Raw genomic sequence first — 13,004 nt, 5'->3', positions numbered from 1 at the left:
ACAGAGCATAATACCGTTTTTTATTATTTTTAATCTTTCCGGAAAATGTAATTTAATAATAATTTATTTTACCAACCGGTATTTCTTCCTTCCCCAACTCCAAACAGAAAATGTGCTCGTTACACACACACACACACACACACACACACACACACACACTTTACTTCTGTAACTGAGCTGATGTGATGTGTCAACCTGATATAAAATAAATGCAAAGTAGAAGAATGTAATGCTTATATTAGCATTATAAGCAGGTGGTAGTGAAGGAGCAGGGCTCAGATCTGTGCCGGTAGTACTCGTGTTTGATATGAGTAAGATGACAACTAGTGAGAGAGGATGAGGAGGATTTTTTTTTTTGAGCAGGAGAGATTTCGACTCGGTATAGAGAACGATTGTGAGCGCTCATATTTGCCAACAGGGCCGAGCGGGGGGGAGGTGACATGTTCTCCTTAGACAAATGAGTTTTGTGCTGATGACAGGAGATAAGACGTGTCAGAGCTGCTCTGGCTGCGGCAGCCAGTCGGCCTCAGAGTGACGCCGCCGTGACAGATGACTTCCTGTGAGAGTGCGTCGGCGCCAACGGGGGCCACTGACGACAAATTTAGCTCGCTACAAAATCAGGAGGGTAAAACCCGTCAACTGAGATGATGAATATTCTTGTTGGAAGGCTGATGGGAAATGCCCACAGGAAGTGGCAGGTTCTTCCTTTCTTAAAGCTCCCATTTTGTCTCCCTTTTTGAAATTCACTTTGCTTTCTGTCATAATTTCTACATGATAACAAAAATGGACATCAGGTCGCCTCCCGCTTTATAAATATGGAGTTTTTGTATTTTTCTGCATTTGAAGATCAAGTTACAAAGAGAGGTGATGATTTAGTTTGTAGCTGACATGTCAACCATCAGCCATTTGGACTCTCTCCTGATTGGATGGTCCAGTCTGTCAGTCACACAGTAGCTCCGCCCCCCCTTTTTTTATTGATGTCCGTGTGTGGAGACAAATATTTCTGTCCCAGTTTTTTTCTTTCTAATGGACTTGAAGACGCTGAGAGATCTTTTGAGATGAAAGCTTTTGTTTGGACAATTGAGCGTCTTAATTTGATCTGCAGCATTCCAGCCTGTAATGACTTACTGAGGTGAAATTAGTTTTACAACTTTCAAAGCAGGTTTTTGTGGATATGTGATCAAATCATTTAAAAAATAACTCGATATTAAGCAGCTGTCAGCGAACAATGACTTAAAAAATAATCTACGTGTCAGAGTTTGCTGCCTTTTTAATTTCTTTCAGTCCTCCATCCTTTTCCAACATTTCCTCATTTCCTCATTTTATTTCTTTACTTTGGTTCCTCCCTCCCACTTAAAACGTCTTTTACCCAATCCACTCCTGTTTCCTTTGCACCATCCGTCATCACTGTTTCTATTTGTGTTCACTCAGTCACTCAGCCTCCTGCCCCCCGTCCATTTAATCTGGCTCACAGATAAACACATATTTGAAGTGTCTGTGTCTCGACTGGGCCGTGCGTTTCCACGTTAGCGCTCTCATGGGTGGCACACACCTTTCACCGACCGCTGTGTTGGTGCTTCCTCTTCATCCTCGTCTGCGTTCATTGCAGTCAGCCACATCAGTGAAGAGCTTCTCTTCACGGGATGGAGGGGCGACAGAACAGAAGAGGGTTTGATTCATATTCACCTGTTGCTGCCTCTTTCAACTCACTGTCCAACTCTAATAGCCACAAACTTCCTGTTGATCAAAGAATCGGATGACGACGCGCCGACGTCATCCGATTCGTTTGTGAATCTTTCTTTTTATTTATTATATTATTATAACGGTCAACAAAAACTCCAAGCAGGTTCTTTCATTAAATGGCTGAACTCTGTTTGTTGTGTTTGTTGTTTTGGTCGGATTATTTAAAGCTCCATCAGCATAAACGGCTCCAACTCATTGAGTCTGCAAGAAAACAAAAAGTTTCCTATCAGCGCACATTTACACAACTTCACTGTCTTCACCGTCTTTTAATTACTTTAGTCAATTCAACAACAATCCAAGAGCCGCTCGTACGCACAGTTTGTGTCCTGCGGGGACAGATATAGAATAAAAATAAAAACAAAACAAAACACAAAGTTATCCAACTTGTGGCGACAAAGAAAAGCCACCAGGAGAGGAAGCTGGGGGGAGAGTCATAGAGGGAGCACAGATGAGAGAGCAGCCAGTGATTTGCCAATTAGTCCATTTATCTCAACAGGCGTTTGATGAGGTGGCTCGGGGCTGCGAGGATAATCCAACACCTCGGCCCTCCACCTTCCCACAGGACTCCTGTTACACTAAGCTTTCAGTGTGTGTGTCTTCTTTGTGTATCCGCTGCCAGCCTACCTGGACGTCATCAGTTCTGTCTTTGGAGCCCCAAACAATCACCAATCAGCATAAATGAGTTCTTTAATCAGAGAAAAGGGACTGTTGATAGCTGTGGACGTTAAAATGTTATTTTGGGTGGATTGTATGTCAAAAATTTCCACTTCTGTATACCTACAGGATGTTTTTACTTTACGTGCCACAACAGTGTCACCCCCATTATAGGGGACATAATAAAAGCACCATAAACTGACGTTTTCAGACAGGAATGGAACACTAGCTCCGCCCCCAAACCCCGCCCCTTTCCCTCTGAATGGAGCATCATGTTGTATTTCAGACTGAGACCATAAACCTGGACTCCACCCTGAATCATGGAGGTGACAGATCAGAAAACTCTCAGCCGGCTCATCTTCACTCAACAATCTGCTTCAGGGTACAAAAGTTTTGAGTGATATTGGAGCCGCCACGTGTCGGAGTCCGGATCGGGCCCGAGGTGTGACGTATGAAGGGTCAGTTCGGGCTTATAAAGCTGTCACATGTCATTACCGAAGCCATCTCTCCTTCCCCAACAGTAAAATCTATAATTATACTCTGCAGATCGCTTTAACTGGCCAAACTCAGCTCATTGGAAATCCATGATGCCGCCATCATCAGCTTCATTATGGGCTCCTGCAGCTATTTCCAGTCCAGTCCGACCGGCACCGGGACTCCCAGCAGACACACAGTCAATGAAAACACAAACTGTGGGAATACGACAACCGGCCGGATCAAATCACTGTCGAAATACTTCTTTTTTTTTGTAGTTTGCTTCAAATCCACTTTTGGCAGCAGACACTTTTGTCACATGGGAGAAGATGCAAAGAGCTGTGACACGCAGACAATCAGAGAAATGTCACATCCAATTTCGGTCTTGTTTGGAAGCAACATTGCTCGTGGGTATTTTAGCTCTGCAGCTAAAAAAAAAAAGAAGAAAAAGGATTCTTACAGCGTGTAAAACGTCAAATCATTTCCAGAAATAGTTCCACACGTTTATCCTTGAATGCCTCCAATCCGCCTGGGACTGACTGGACCGGGCCGTTGGAATTATTTAGACAGTGTGGAGTTTGTGTTTCAGATGAGCACAATTTAGTATTTTCTAATCCGTCACTCCTGCAGAATGTGTTCACTCTTTTGATAATAATGATAATAATTGTCTGTTTTTTCATGCTCCATGTCGTCTAGTTCTTATTTTATATATTTCTTTAGAATTTTTTCTTTGAAATGGGGCCATCATTTAACAAATTTGCATCATGTTCGTAGGGACATTTTCCCATAGACTTCAGGACAATCTGACTTCTTTTTCCAGGCAGCCTGATGGTCATTATATAGAATAAAAACTCATTTGTTTGTATAAATCTTCAGCTGCAGCGTCGTTCTGATGGAAGATAAAACCCAGACATGTTCTGGTCTTGCTGCTGCCGCTCTAAATGAGCTGGTCTGTAAGTCACCAGGTCGGCTGATATTCCCGTTTCGTCTCTCCCAAAATAAACACTGCTCACCCATGCGATACGTTTTTTTTAAATTCCATCCCCGCTCTCAGAGCTCAGGAAGGAAAACCGCAGAGAATACAGTATCTGGCTTAGAGCAGAGAGAGAGTCACCTTACCGATCCAGTTATTCTGCAGGGACGAAGATATGTCTCAAATAAACCGGCTGCAAATGAACTAAATGTAAATATAATCCAACATCCAACGAGGACTTTCTGCTGCAGCGACTGTACAAACTCACATCACATCACATTTCTCTTTATTTACAGCATTTTATCTTTGACTGGGTTCAGACTGTTCTCTGGAGGAAGCTCAGAAAACAGGAATGAACTGAAAACATGCGATCGGTTCGGGAGAACAAAAGGCCTTTATACGGCCTCTTAGCGGGTTAGCGGCTACGCTAACGTTTCTCCTCAGACGCTTCAAGATGAAATTTTATTTCAGCAAACTGTCGATTCGAACTGAGCAGTTGAATTCAACGATTCTTTGATCGAAGTTTGACTTTCGAGCTGATGAAGAAAAAGTTCCTCACATGCTTGTTTGGGGCGTTCAGGAGCTGATTTATTGTCGGTCAGATCTGACAGATTCTTCAGTTTGACTGAGGATGATTCTTTTTTAGTAAACGCCTCTCTGACTTATTGAGATTCTCAGAGAAAATGCATATCAACCATTTAAATGAATTCTCTTTATAGAATGAAAGTTTTCTTGATATCATCTGTTCCTCTAGAGAACAGGAACGTTCTCTGGCCCTCATTAAACAGATTTAGCTCTCCTCCTGAACTCAGCTGAACTCAGACGTTTAAGGCGCCAAATTGCCGAAAAGCCTCCAAATCCTGAAATGTTTCCAAAAATCTCCACAGAATATCACGACCTGCTGATGTTTGACTGCGTTCTCGTTTTAACTGACGCCCTTTCATTGACCCTCAGAGAGGAGGAGGAAGCCTTCCTCTGTTATCTGCAGCTTTGATGGACTCGCTCAGTAATTACCTCTCCACGTTACGCCGCTCGCTCTTTTTCATTTCCTTTGGAGGCGAGTCAGGGACGACCGTGTGATCACAGAGAAGAGTTTCCTCTTTTCTCTCCCGTCCACTTTTCAAATAAAAATTCGTTTCGCCGTTGATGCTTCGTCTTTCCTGGCGGTCGGAGATCAGAGCCAGGCGGCGGTTTGGTGGGAATCTCCATCAAACCCAGAAGATTCTGTGGCTGAGAAACTTCAGTCATCGACCTAATTTCACAGGTCAGCACCTTAAAAATTAATATCTCCTATTTATAAGGGTTCTTTTTTGAGCTTTGCAAAGTTCTGCCCTTCTGTCATACCTTAATATGTGACAAATCAAACTAGTGCCACCATCACTCATACCTGTAAAATAATATATTATGAATGGAAAACAGCCAAAGACAGCAGTGATAAAAATCTTATCTGAAGTAATTATATATTAGTAGAAAAACAAAATAAAACATGAAGTTTTCTTTTGCTTTGTCAACACAAATAATGCAATAGAGGTTTTTATATATATGGATATATCATAATATGAAATGCTGCAGTAAATATCACTATATTTGGTCTGTAACGTCAGCGCTGTCTGATTTTCTCTGAGAAAAATGTGTTTCTATATTAAATGAATATTGAATTACCTGCTGCTGCAGATACAGCTGCTCATTTTAAGGTAGCTTCAAGCAGTTGAGAGCCAAATATTCCATTTCAAAAACTTTTTAATGACAGTGTTTATATTTAACTGTGGTAAAATAAAAAAACAAACTAACAACTAGTTTGCAAAGTTTAACATCCAACTGGATTCCTCCCGCTCTGACGTTCAGGACTTCCTGCCAAGCTCCAGCAGCATCTCCAGCTGACAGATATGAAAAGACCAAAGCAGCATCTGGATCTCCCGGTCCGGTCGTTCAGAGAGCAGAACCAGGATGATCCACCGAAAAGTGGGATCAGAGTGGAAGATGGATTAAAGTGAGCCAAACTCATAACACTTTAACAGCCTCTTTGTTTGATGTAACAAAAGAATAAAAAAAACATGAAATATATATATATAAAAAAAATAAAATTGCTTGAGAATGTACAAGAAGCCGACTGGGCCCAAAATGATACACAAGCAGTCTTCTTCAGAAGTCTGTCATTTTTAATATTTGACATTTAGGATTATTTTAACAACTTTACAACTTTCTTACAGTGTGAACTGAACTCGGCTCTTTAATTGGCTAATCTAAATTCGGACTCTTTCATATAATTCATGTGTCACATGAAATGCTAACAGTTAGCCAACAGTTAGCTGTGACTGATTGAGACTCGTGGTGCGTTCAGTGACACCTGGACAGAACATCGTCGCACAGAGAGCTCTGCTTTTTATCCAGCAGGTTTTTATGAAAGCAGATATCAGTCATACTTTGTCGTTATTTGTCTTATTTTCTAAAAACGTCAGCTAGTTGATTTTTTGATTCTTAGCTTTTCTGATCTTGACTTCTCTGTGCTATCGCTGACAGACCTGCTGAGCTCGAAGTCTTTGAGAATCAGATCTGTTGGCTCTTATTAGCAGCATGATCTTCACTTTAATCATCAGTTCGGCGCAAACGGTCAAAACTGCAGCAATTTGTCGAATTTGTCTGAGCCGTTTTAAATGAAAGAGGCAGGAAACAGACATGGCTTTAATTGACCTTTGACCTTCTGATCCAGTCTTTGTTCAGCCAGCCACAGAAGTCACAAGATGAAATACTGAAACTCACAAAGGAAAAACAAAGTAATAGATTTTCTCCTTTATTCATCACATCGGGCTCTTCAGGCTCTGAGAAAACTGCAGCACATTAATAAGCTCTGGGGTTAAAAACCATCAGCTGTGAGGGCAAATAATGTTTCAGCTCACCTTCGTTAATGTCTGCTCATTCTGACTGTCACTGATGGGAGTCCAGAACCTGCTGGGCCAAGACCAGCGAAGGCTAAATCGAACAAGACCTCTTTAAAAACACCTCATCCTTCAGGGAGTCAGACTGAAACTTCAGGAAATTAATTGGAAAGTTTTGAAGAACAGCCCCTAACAAACGGAGCTCTCTCTCTCTTTATTGTGTGCTGTTGTTTAACTCCACCTTTGGCCTCGCCCTCCTCTCCTCCGGGCTTTGGTTTTACTCTCAGTCATTACAGAAACAGCTCCGACCTTCAGCCTCGGCCAGCGAGCTTCCACGTGGCTCACATGCGGGAAATCAGATGCGGTCCGCAGGAAGTCCTCCCTGCTCTGGGAGTCAGTTTTTTTATTTTTTATTTTGCTGTTTTTCTCCTCAGCTGCTGAATTTATTCTGCTTCCTGCGGGACGTGAGCCTTCAGCTGCTCGCCTGTAGCTTCGGCTCCAGGGTCACTTCAGATGTTATGAAGCCTCCGTTGAAGTATTTGCCCTCGGGAGTCTTTTCTCTCTCTTTTTTTTTTATGTGCTGGACCATTTTTCAGTGAGGACAAACAGGAGAGCTGAGACAACAAACCAAAAAAAACACAACAAAGTGATACCATGCTGCAAAGATCACTGGACAGCGATGAAGCCCACTGAGAAAGGGGCCCTTTTTGCCCTGAATCCTGCCTCCCAGGGCCAATCAGCCCCGGCTGTGTTTTTACCAAGTGGCACCACGAACTGACATCACCCATCAGGTGTTGGACTGTCGCAAACATCACATAAATATCCAGAACAGATGGATTTACTGACTGAGCCCAAACTGGGATGTTTGTTTGTTTTTCAGCAGCTTTCATTCCCACTGAATCCCTCCAGCATCAGTCTGCAACAATGATGGCATTTCAGTGCAACACAAAATCAGACAGCTCGGTCGACAGTAACGGAACCGGACCGGCAGATAGAGGTTGTCGATAATCTGATGAAGCTTCCAGTTTGATCTTCATCCCGTCAAACTTCTCCGACAGCTCCGACTTTTATTTCCAGCTCTGCTACCCTCAGGTGGACTCAGTTTGTCTGTTATAAGACCATAAAAGACACTCTGGAGTTAGAATGTGGCGATGGCGGCGGCAGGAACGACTGAAGCGGTCGACATTTCAAGGTTTTCATCAGACATTAATGGAAACGTGTTTGTGCTTGGGCGGTCATTGACCACGTTAAGGAGATGATGAAGAGTTCATTAAAGCCCAACGACTGACCTGTGAGTGTGTGTGTGCGTTTGTTTGTGTACCGGATTAAACAGACTAATAAAATGAGTAAACTGAGAAGATACCTGTAAAACGCATCGAGTTCTGAAGCGAACTGAATCCCAAATGACTTTTCTCTTTTTTCATTTTCGACCTTGATGGTTACAAAATAATCTCAAAGCTCAAACATCTATTGGCACTCTCCAAACAGACGCTGCGTTCGGGGCTTTGAACGTTAAGACCTTCAGAACCTGCTTCAGTCTTTGATCAGTGAGAAATGATCTGACTCTGATATTAAGTCCAAGCTCATAAAAACTGAACGAGAAGCTCGTTCCAGTCAACAAAATATATATATATTTTTTATCCTCCATTGTTGAAACAGATTCTGTATGAGTTTACAAGACAAACCAAACAGAGATCCTAAACGCACCAAAGCGTCCACATATTTAGAATATCACCAAAGCGATTTTAATTTAGCTGCTTTTGAAGCAGCCTGACTCTGTTTGGCCGGGTTTGAAACCCGAGACCCCGGCAGGAGAAGGCAGGCTACCTGTGTCCTGACCTCCCTGTTCCCTCCCTGAGAAGAGCTGGAGTGTTTGTGCGCCTCACACCAGGCCGCGGGGTTCGAGGACGTCTCCTGCAGCCTCGTTTCATTGCTGACATAAATCCAGGCGCCGGCGGTCATGGAGCCAGATTAGATTGTAAGCGTGGCGGAGGGAAAGGTGCTCCCTCGTGCCCCCCCACTCCGGTCACCTGCAGCTGGCGGCGTCGCTGACAAACGAGGTGCGTCAGAGGGGCCTGGCGAAGCCGTTAGCAGACATCACGGCTGGCACTGTTTGTTTTCCAAAGACAGTTATATATCAGCGACAGGCAGCGAGCATCATACAGGCAGTGGAGAAGTGTAATGTGCTCTCTGTCTTCATCCCCCCCACCCCCCCAACACGTAATGGGCCATCTGTGTGAGAGAGGAGGCGACTGCAGTTAGCGCTAATGTAGTCATAACATCTAGCATGGAAGCATAACCGACAGCCATGACGCCGTTCTTTCATCGCTGGAGCCAGAATTTACTCCGAGGTGACTTTCACACTCATCTAAGATCAGTTCACATGGTGAAGGGGGGGCAGGAGGAGAAGCAGGAAGCAGAACTGAACTCACGTTTGATTTGAAAAGGCTGAAGAGGTTTATTTGTTCCAGCAAGTTTCCGTTTTTTTTTTTATGGATGTACAAACTTCTGTGTTTAAGTGCAGACGACAGGAGACCTTTAAATATCTGAATATCTTTTAGATTTTAGTAACAACAGATTAGAAGATGAAATCAAATCAAGCGGCTGAACTGTTGGTCCCGACAGTGAAGCTGTTTGTTTTTTTTCTTCGACCTCCGTTTGTTTCACAGCGTTAAGCGGAGCAGCTGCAGAGACGCTGATTAATGTGTAACATGACAGACACGACCTCGCATCCTCACCTGCACGTCGAACCGTCTTCTAATGTTGGCTGGATCCCTTTTTGTTGTTGTCGTCGTTGTTGTTGTCGTGTACATACTCTGCTGCTGTTCATTTACCCGAGCGCTGCCCTCATTTGTGTCTGTGTCTGCCACATGGCTCCCTCATTAGCGCTCCAACAGGCGCTGATTGAATTTCAGGGAAACGCAATGAGGATTTCAACACAAACTAAATGAAGGAAAATTCACGCCAGATGTCGACCAAGTTTTCAGAGATGCACACAAATGAAAACCAGGACGTCGGCGGGGGGAATGATCAGTCCTGTACTGTGCTTTATATCAGGACACACGGACACCTAAAATTATTTGTAGTTACTTTGACGTAAGTAATTTTTTTTTTAAGTCTCTTCTCCATCATCAGCGGAGAGTATGCATTTAACACAAGGATTAATGAATTGATTAAATGGTTAAATACTGAAATTTCAAAATGACATAATTATATCTAATCTTAAAAAGCACGTTTCCTCATAATGAAGCAGCTCCTGGCGCCGCTGCAGTGATGGACGTTTTCTCATTTGGAGTCACTTAAACACAAACATGCTCGTCCACTCCATCTCGACATTTTTTAAACCCTCACCAAGTCCCACGATTCTCCTCACAGCCAGCTCCGTGGTTTCTAAAATGATTAAAAACACATCAGTGAGTCACAGCGTTGCACTGGGAGACATGTTCCTTCATCACACACTGCGGCTGCTGTAAATACTCACAAGAGCACCAAATGTGGATTAATTCACCGCTGAAAATAGTCCCCAAAAGCGCCGTTTCCTCCTGTTTGAATAACGGTGAAGACGGCGGAGTGCTGCCGTGTTGGGAAGCTGCAGTGACAGCTTAGACATAAAAAGGAAACTTCCGTGAGTCATTTTGTTGGAAGGTTCCTGAAGAGGAAGCGTCCAGATCACAAGATCAGCCTCAGGACTCGCTCTGATGAGCAGATTCATTCATTCTTTACCGTTTAGCTGACGTTCTGCTTCGTTGTAGATTTACAGATTTCTGTCTGACATTTGGATTTTCATCACGGTCAGTTTTAAAGTTTCTTTTAATCGTTTTAAACTGAAGACTGTTAAAGTGGACAGTACTTCATAACACAAAAGATGGACAACAAAATTACCAAAGAAAACGTGTTTGTGTTGTTTTACAGCTGACTAAAAGCGTTCAAGGTTTAAATCCTTTAACTTGGCTGACTTTGCTCAGAGGAGGCATTCGTCTAATTTTACTTGTTCTGTTCTTTCTTCTGTTTCGCTGAAGAGTCCAGACTCTGACTTCTGTCACTCGAATGAAGAAGTTAATCGACTTAGAATTTAGAGGTTTCTTTTTTTGTGACAGAAATGCTTTAGGTTCTGCTTTCTTGTTTTTTGACTTGTCATCCAGAAATAGCAGCTCATTAACACGTCTGAGTGTGAATGTCTGCGATAATGAGTGTGGTCGGCTACAGCAGGAAGTGGGATTTACAGTTCCAGGTACAGTAACATCACATTCAGACAGCGGGGGGGTAAATGTGTGTCTGTGTGTGTGTGTGTGTTAGGAGGGAGGTTTACAGCCCTGTGAAGAGGCTTTTAAGGTGGCAGGTAGTTGTGGTCTTAATGGCCCGCTTCGTTCTCCCAGAGGAGAGTTTTTGGAGCAGATGGCTGCTCCGGTTATAGACCTGATAGAAAAATACATCAGAGCCTCCACCGCCATTTAAACCGCCACATCACCTGACTGACAGTCTGGAGAGGAATCCCAGTTCAGAGCTTTAATGGCCGAAACAACCGTAAAGCTGCAGAGGATGGAGCAGTTTCCTCTGATTGTCCAGAAGAAATGTGTTGTCTTTGTTGGTGTTATTGGAATTATTACTCATAAACTCAGAAACATTCATTCATTCACCAACCCTAACCCTTTAAAAGGTGACCTGCTGACCGCTTTAAGAATCAAAACGTATTTCTGTTTTTTTTTTTTTCCTGGTCAATAAATGACTCGATCTAACGGCCTAATTCGTGTTTCACTCCGTGAATTAGTGCGTCTCTGCTGTGTTTCCACTTGGCGGCGGCTCACCGTACATACATGTGTGGGGAAAGGTTTCCCTCCGGCTCTGTAATATCTGTCTTCATAATACCCACAATGCCCTGCCACCAATGTCTGTGGCGTGGATAAACAAAATAACGTCTCAGGGGCCTGAAATTGGAGTGTGAATGCTTATATCTGCTAGAGTTTATAAGAACTGTTAATCTTCCCCTTTCTTTTATTTACCCTCCTCACTCCAGGCGTTTCTTTCTCCACCACATTTCTCTCGTTTTCCTTCCTTTCTTTCTGTCTTTGGTTCACTCGCTCACTGAAGCTGCTGTTCCTTATCGGTGCCGCTCGCTCACTGACATGAAATACCATTAAGTGAGTCTTCACGAGGCCTTCAAACACAGCTGATTTATCCTGCTGCATGCTTCATAAGTTCTTGATTGATCTCAGCGGAGGACGACAAAAAACAAAAAACTGAGCGAAGGACAAGGGAGAAGTCAGAGCGAGGGAACAAGTAAACAAAGAAAGATGAAAATCTGAAGAGGAGGTAATGAGGAATGAGCGAGGGAAGGACACGAAGATGGAAAAGGTGGACGAGGATAAAAGGAAAGAAACGCTGATAAGGGAGGAAAACGAGGCAGAGATGGATGAATCAAAATGTAAAATATAGGCCGTAAAAAGGGGGAGGAGGAGGAAATGAAAGGAAAGGAAGGAGGAAAAGAGAAGTAGCCAGAGAGATGGAGAGGAAATTCGAAGAGGGAGGACTGGAGAGAAAGAGCAGGAATAACAAAGTGATATGAGAGCGAGGGAAGGAAGGAGAAAAAGGAAGGAGGTGGTTTGAGAGACTTGATGAAATAATCTCAGGAAAGGAGGCGTAATATTTAGTAAAAACCTGGGATGAGATTTATCGACCTCTCGTGTGGTTTGTTCACGTTTATGAGGCAAATAGCGGAGGACAGCAGAGGATGGTGGTGATGACGACGATGATGATGATGAGAGGAAGGACGGAGTGGTAAAGAGCATCGAGCGGTGTGTAAATGCAGGTGGGCCTCATCGATCTGCTCATCGATCGCTCACCAGATGAGGACTGATTACAGCGCCGTTAAGAAGCACATGAAAGGAAACGCTGCTGACACTCAGACACCGCCGCCACGACTGTTAATGGCTCCACGAGTACGAGCGTCTGTCCGATATTTGACCTGCCGGCCGCTCAGATTGCTCCTCCAGGTGTGGAGAGATTGTCTGGATGAAGCTCCCAACAGTTTTAGACTTCCTTTGACTTCATTTTATTCTTCAGTAATGTTTCATTACTGCTGCGTCACAAAGTTCTCGTTCAGTCGTCGAGAAAAAACTGACGTCGAGTTTTTCATTCACAAAAACTGAAACGTTCTTGGCTTTAACAGTCAAACCATTTTTTGTTGCTCTGAGCTAAAAGCCAAAACGTCCCTTTCCGTTCTTTGGTCCTGGTGTCTGAAGGATCCAGATCCTGATACCGGATCACACGGCTCTTCGGAGCCTGAA

At 43.5% G+C, this 13,004-nt stretch overlaps 1 protein-coding gene across 1 annotated transcript in view; it reads left to right on the top strand.

The window, feature by feature from the left end:
• Nucleotides 1-13,004, top strand: part of sgcd (sarcoglycan, delta (dystrophin-associated glycoprotein)) — a 72,490-nt gene that overhangs the window by 42,421 nt on the left and 17,065 nt on the right. The window lies entirely within an intron of this gene.

This window comes from Echeneis naucrates, chromosome 14, assembly GCF_900963305.1.
Source record: "Echeneis naucrates chromosome 14, fEcheNa1.1, whole genome shotgun sequence".
Lineage (NCBI taxonomy): Eukaryota > Metazoa > Chordata > Actinopteri > Carangiformes > Echeneidae > Echeneis > Echeneis naucrates.
The sequence above is the reverse complement of the archived record's forward strand: the minus strand, read 5'-3'. Positions and strand labels throughout refer to the sequence as shown.